Below are 7287 nucleotides of genomic sequence, written 5' to 3'. Positions count from 1 at the left end.
AACCTGCTTGCCTGCTATCTCACAAGTAACAAACACACATATATAGGCAGCCAAGCAACATGCAGGTGCACTTCACATATGGTGGTTACAGTTAGATGGGCATATAATAGAGCAGACTGCTTGGTCAATGAGACACTGTGAGTATGTAGACCAAGCAAGTGCGATAAGGATAGCATATAATGAAGCAGTAGAACAGATAAAGGTTGAACATATAATAGGGGGAAAGATGCGTGGCGTGTGTGTGTGTGTGTGTGCGTGCGTGTGTGCGTGTGTGTGCGTGCGTGTGCCTGTGTGTGTGTGTATGTGTGTGTGCGTGCACGTGGGTGTGAAGTCCATAGTTAGCGGATAGTGGGGGTAATAGAACAACAAGGGAAGCACTTAAGAGGTGAAGTGGGAGATAGCGTAATAAGTCTGGGAAAAATGAAAGGGCAGGTCAGTAAGGACAAAGCAGATAATTTTCTATCTGTTGCTGGGACACTCTAATTATTAGCTCTAAGAAGCTAAACTAAGAAGCTCTTTTCCTTCTTGACATGCCACGTTACCCCTCAGTTTCATTCCCCCACCTGTCCCTCCATTCGGTCATTCCTTCTGCCTCTACCCTTCTAAATACTGGAAGGTGTATCAAATACAGTACATTGTGCTTAGCTTATGTAATAGCCATGCATTCTCTGCAGATTCTTATGTTTCCATGGAGATTACACTTTTCTAAAGCCTCTGTAAGAAGCTCTGATGTTCATGGAGATGCATAGTAGTACAAGAGAGGGACAGTCTCCATGGTAGCAGAAGACGCTTCAGAGATTGCATGCTGCAGTACACACCACACAGGCTGGCTTCAACATGAGCAGGATTCCATAAAAAAGGGATGGCAGGGTGTCCACAGGATTAAGAATGGCAGCCAGGCTTTTGAACCTTTTAAAGTTTAGGAGAATACACAGGTATGACTGAGTTAGGTGGTGGCAAGTTTTTGCACAGTTTTGTTTAAATTCCAGGCAAATCCAGCCAATCAAGCAAAACGCATTGCAAAAATTCCATCTGTAATTAGTCTATTGGATATTCAAGTTGTAAAAGGTGAAAAATCATTTGGTTTAAAACTTTTCAGTCTAATTGAAATCAATCTTGAAAGGATGTTAAGCAATTTGTTATTTCTACTACTTATCACCTGCTGTAATTTCTCACATTTTGCACAGCTCTGTGTACACTCAGGGCCGGTTCTAGTAACAACGGGGCCCCCAGGCAAAATAAATCTGGGGTCCCCCCTGACAGACACCACCAAACCAGAAAGTGGCATGAGGGGCCCTGTGTTGCAGCCAAATTTCCCCCAGATCTCCTGAGCCAGCTGCTGCCCCCTTCCAACCACCACTAAACTTAACTGTGTTCCCTGAGGCCACTGCAGAGTATTGTCTTACCTGTTCTGGTGGGTGTGCGTCTCTGTCAATTCATAGCTCCATGCACTTTCTGACTTCATCCTTACAGGCACTGGCGCATGGAAGGGGGTGTTCCAGGTGTCTGGACCCCCCCCCCCCTGCACCGAGACCGGAAGTGGGGCTGCCGAGTATTCAGCCATCATAAAGGGCATCGCCTCCTCAGAATCTGAGCAGCGGCAGCCACAGATGTTGTAGCGCAGCTGCCGCCTGCTCATGTGTGCGGAGAGGGTCTCAGACTCTGACTTGCGGTATGAGAGCGGACGGCGCAGAGATACATTACCTCTCGGCGGCGGTGATGGCGTCCCAGGTCTCCATGGCTACCTTCCTGGCTCTGACGTGACGTCACCACGCCATGCAGCCGCAGCGGCCGCACTCCTCCCCTGAAGGCTATTGGACGTTAGAGTATGCGTCCATGGAGAGAGGAGAGTACTGCTGCTGGTGCTCTCTTGAGTCTGACTGGATAAAGCAAGTGCAGCCAGGGCTCAGAGGCAGGGCGGGGGGATGTTTGGAAGCCAGCCAGCCATTCCATATGTGAGAGGGAGAGAGGGGGGGATTGTGTTGCCCAGCCCCATCTTCTACACCATACGATTTGTCATGCAATCGATATGCGATCACTGATAAAATTAATAAAATCCAACATATCCGATCAGGATTAGATTCGATTTGTGTTGATAACAAACGCATATCGAACTAAATCCTGATCGAACATGTTGGATTTTATTGATTCGATCAGCGATCGCATATCGATCACATGATACATCGTATGTGAGAGGGAGAGAGGGGGTTGTGTTGATAAACCTTTCAGGAATCCCCCTTTGAAAATCCTGGATTTTCCCATGAGAGGGGCGCGTCTCAGAGAAGATGCAGCCAGTGGTGGATGAAGATGGATGTGCACGGAGTCATAGATTGACAGAGGAGCTTGTCCACTGGGACGAGTGAGATGCTACGCTGCCGAAGACTTTGCAGAAGCCCCGGGAGCAACAGTTGAGTTAGGGGAGACTCCTTTTGGGGCCACTACAGGCACTGGGGTCCTGGGCCAATTGCCCCCTTTTCCTCTATGGTAGCGCCGGTCCTGTGTACACTGGGGCATCTGGTAGTCAGGAGAGTTCATTCTGACCATTTTTGCACCCAAGACAAGCAGGGCTGGGCTTAGGTTCTCCAGCACTAGAGGCGGAGATTCCAAAGTGCACCGCCTCCCACACCTGCATTGTGCCTGCCCCAGTAAAGATAACTGTAATAAATATTTGTTACATGTTCATTACCTCAGCAAAGCAATCAATCTGTAGTACGTCATCTTAAGCGTTTCCGGCACTTGAGCTAGTCCTTATGAATGGCTCAGGTTTTCACTTACCAATATCTATGCTATGTTGCACTAAGACAGCATTTAGGCCTATGTACATCATGCAGACAGATGACAGTAAATTATAAGATAGAAGAGCCTAGCAGTATAAGTCAGGAAGTAGAAAGAGGAAGTAGCAGGAAGTTGAAATGACTTGAAGTGAGCTCTCTAGCTCTGGCATGGCTTTTATACTAGCCTCTAAAGAGTTAAACTTTGACATCACCCGGCAGGGATGGACCAGTCACCCATCGCATCCCAATCCCGTAATTGGCTGATAAGAGCATGCGATGGATGACACTGCCAGCACCTGCTCAGATTCCCTGAATACCCCAAAAATGAGGAAATCTGTCCCAAGACCATTGTTTAATGTACTGTTAAAATGTTTTCATAACACTTGCTTCTATTTCGCTAACACTGTAGCCAGCCCGTCTGGCATATGAGCTGGTATCGCTCCTACATCCTTGTGGAAGATGCACAAAATGTTCCACTCAAAATTGTGCTTCTAGAAATGCCTCTATTCTCTCCAAGAGAATTCTCTTTAAAGAGAAACTCTGTATAGAAAGTCTCCAGCCAAACCATGGTTCACTACAACTCATAAGGGATTATCGGCTGCAAGAATCTGATTCATTAGATCTCTTTCTACTGAAACAAATGTGCACCCAGTGTTAAATAGATTGCCCTCCCCCCAGTATAGGTAGCCAGATGTCCCCCCAGTATTAGGTAGCCCCCCTCCCTAGTAGAAATAGCAGGATGTGCCCCAGTATTATGTGCCCCCCAGTATAGATAGTAGGATGTGCCTCAGTATTAGGTTTCCCTCTTCCCTGGTATAGGAAGCCAGATCTGCTCCTAGTATTAGGTGGCCCCCTTACCCAATATAGATAGCCAGATATGCCTTCAATATTAGGTGACCCCTTTTCCTGGTATAGGAAGCCAGATGTGCCCCCAGTATTAGGAAGCCCCCCTTCCCCAGTATAGGTAGCCAGATGTGTCCTCAATATTAGGCAGCCCCCCTTCCCCAGTATAGGTAGCCAGATATGCACTCAGTATTAGTTAGCCCATTTCCCAGTATAGATTATTGATAGGCAGCATGGTGGCATAGTGGTTAGGTGCCCCTGTATAGGTTGGCCAGCTTCAGGTGCCCCGCTATAGATAGCCAGATATAGGTGCACCACTACATGTAGCCAGACATAGGTGCCTCAGTATAGGTTTGCCAGGTATAGGTGCCACAGTATAGGTTAGCCAGCCATAGGTGCCCCTTCTGCTCTGCCGCCCTCCCTCTGCAGAGTGCCAGAGTTCCAGCGATGATCTCCATTCTTCGGTGGCAGAGCATCCAGCACTGTCTCCATGGCATTGTAACGATCGGTGTCAGCACACAGAGAGAATCTGATTATTGGTGATCTGCAGTATCACCAAGAATACAGATATATACCTGATTATTGATGATCTGCAGAATCACCAATAATACAAGTATAACTAAACTCTGGACACCTGATAAAGTGTAAGTGTTTGGTGCAACAGTATATGAGCCTGGACCACCTGAGGGGCAGGTGACCCTAGACCGTATAACGAGTATCTCCTAGTTAGGGTTGGAGATAACCAGAGAGCCAGTGATTCCCTGAACTGCTGGGAGTCAGACTCTACTGCAGTCAAAGGGCTCCTATGAGATAGAGTCCCTGACTGGATTGCAGAGAGGTCCCTCTGAGGGACAGGGAGTCCCTGCAGCTACTGGACACCCCACCGGGGTGGTGTCACAGCTAGAAGGGTCGGCCAGGCTGGTTCAGCAACACACGAGCAGATAAGGTACAGAGACAGAAGGCTGATTCGGAAACCAGGGACAGGCAGGGTTGGCAACAGGTAATCAGATATGCGAAGGTACCGAATCAGGAAGCAGGAGAAGGGTCAAGAGAGCAATAGGTCATAACAGATATCAAGCAGAGGCCTAGTCTAGAGTGTGAGGTCCGTGGTCTCAACACTCAGGAACTGGTCTAAAGAATAACACAGTAATGACACAGTATCCCTAATCTTGGGTGTGAGGTCCGTGGTCTCAACACCCTCGAACTGGTCTAAAGTATAACACAGTAATAACACAGTAATCTGGCTAAGTGTGAATTCCCAGGTCCACCCGGTTCTAACACACTGAGGGATCTGACTATGGTCTGGGTGCTAACACATAAGCATTCGCAACGGCAAACAACCAGCAACTGACAGGCAAGAAGTATATATAGCAGAGCGCTCCTCAGCACCGCCCAGTCCCATTCAGCCAATCACCTACTGCGCTGGGATCAGCTGATCGTCCTGATCAGCTGATCCCTCTCCTATTGGCATAAAGGGCCTGCCTGTTAGCGCGCGCGCGTAGCTCTCCATCTGTGTGCACTACTAGGCTCAGACAAAGCAGACGCATGCTGCTGCGGAGAAACCGCCGGTCTGAACACGGAACCAGCCGCCTCGCTGTCAGACCACGCGGCGGTGTCTCCGCAATCCATTACAGTATCCCCCCCGAGGAGTGGACTCCGGACACTTCCCACCAGGCTTCCCAGGATGTAAGTCATGAAACTCCATTTTTAATTCCTCCGCATGCATGCGACAATCTGGCACCCAAGATCTTTCCTCTATGCCATATCCTTTCCTGTGGACCAGATACTGCACGGAATTCTGCACTAAGCGAGAGTCCAGGATCTTTTAAATCTCATACTCTGGTTGGTCATCCACCAACACAGGGGGGGGGGGAGAGGAATCCACGTGTACTGCTGGCTTCAAAAGAGACACATGGAGTGATCTCACACCTCTCATACTGGCTGGGAGATCAATCGCGTAAGTGACATTATTGATTTTCTTGGACACTGAAAATGGTCCTATAAATCTAGGGCCCAGTTTGGGGGACAGTTGCTTCAAGGCCAAATGTCGAGTGGATACTAGTGTTGGGCGAACAGTGTTCGCCACTGTTCGGGTTCTGCAGAACATCACCCTGTTCGGGTGATGTTCGACCGAACACCTGATGGTGTTCGGCCAAACCGTTCGGCCATATGGCCGAACTAAGAGCGCATGGCCGAACGTTCGGCTAGCGCTGTGATTGGCCGAACGGGTCATGTGGTTCGGACCTGAACGCGCTCTGATTGGCCGAACGGGTCACGTGGTTCGGGTAAATAAATACCCGATCCACGTCATTTCTCCGCCATTTGTCTGTGGGTTTAGCTTTGGGTAGGCAGGCAGGGTAGTTCTCTCTCCAGCCAGGCTAGCCAGGGTCCCCCCAGTCATTGTGTCGCTGCTGGGAACTGTAGTACACCACTCACCCACACTATATAGCATTGTGTTTACTGCCACTCTGTGTACACCGCTCACCCACCACTGTATAGCATTGTGTTTACTGCCACTCTGTGTCTCTGCTGGGAACAGTAGTACCGCCACTGTATAGCATTGTGCTCTGTGTCGCTGCTGGGAATAGTAGTACACCGTTCACCCACCACTGTATAGCATTGTGCTCTGTGTCGCTGCTGGGAACAGTAGTACACCGCTCACCCACCACTGTATAGCATTGTGCTCTGTGTCGCTGCTGGGAACAGTAGTACACCGCTCACCCACCACTGTATAGCATTGTGCTCTGTGTCGCTGCTGGGAACAGTAGTACACCGCTCACCCACCACTGTATAGCATTGTGCTCTGTGTCGCTGCTGGGAATAGTAGTACACCGCTCACCCACCACTGTACAATCAATTTTCTCAAAAACTATAAGCTCTTTTTCAAATATTTTTTTTCCTCTTGTACCCACTCCCAAGGTGCACATACCCTGCAAATTTGGGGTATGTAGCATGTAAGGAAGCTTTACAAAGCACGAAAGTTCGGGTCCCCATTGACTTCCATTATGTTCGGAGTTCGGCGCGAACACCCGAACATCGCGGCCATGTTCGGTGAACGTTCGCGGACCCGAACATCCAGGTGTTCGCCCAACACTAGTGAATACCCACACCAAATCTCCTGGAGAGAACTTCCACTCCACACACCGTCTTTTATCTGCCTGTCTTTTCTGGGTTTGGAAAGCTTTCCCCAGATTCCTCTTAACCATTCCCCAAATCTCCTTTAGAGCCCTCTGCCAATCATCCAGAGCTGGGAACGGTGTAGATGCGACCGGCAAAGGAGCAAATTTAGGTGATCTTCCTGACACTACCTGGAATGGGGAAAACCCAGAAGAGGAGCTTTTCAGGTTGTTGTGCGCAAATTCCGCAAACGGCAAAAATGTTACCCAATCGGATTGCGTATCTGCAACATAACACCTGAGGAACTGTTCCAGGGATTGGTTAACTCTCTCGGTCTGGCTGTTGGTCTGTGGGTGGTAGCCTGATGAAAATGCAAGATCCATGTCTAACTGATGGCAGAAGGCTTTCCAAAACTTTGAAACAAACAAATTGGACTCCCCGATCTGACACTACATTCTCCGGAATGCCATGCAGCCGGAAAATGTGCTGGATGAAGAGATCAGCCAATTCCTGGGCCGAGGGGAGTCCTTTCAAAGGGACAAAATGAGCCATC

General features: G+C 49.0%; 1 long non-coding RNA gene across 2 annotated transcripts in view; it reads left to right on the top strand.

Moving 5' to 3' along the window:
- Positions 1-811: 811 nt before the first annotated feature.
- LOC137531771 (uncharacterized) overlaps positions 812-7287 on the top strand; it is a 90041-nt gene continuing 83565 nt past the window's right edge. For both annotated transcript variants that reach the window (XR_011023740.1, XR_011023741.1), the window contains exon 1: positions 812-935. This is a non-coding gene — a long non-coding RNA (uncharacterized lncRNA). The remainder of the gene's footprint in view (positions 936-7287) is intronic.

Source organism: Hyperolius riggenbachi, chromosome 9 (assembly GCF_040937935.1).
Source record: "Hyperolius riggenbachi isolate aHypRig1 chromosome 9, aHypRig1.pri, whole genome shotgun sequence".
Classification (NCBI taxonomy): Eukaryota; Metazoa; Chordata; class Amphibia; order Anura; family Hyperoliidae; genus Hyperolius; species Hyperolius riggenbachi.
The sequence above is the reverse complement of the archived record's forward strand: the minus strand, read 5'-3'. Positions and strand labels throughout refer to the sequence as shown.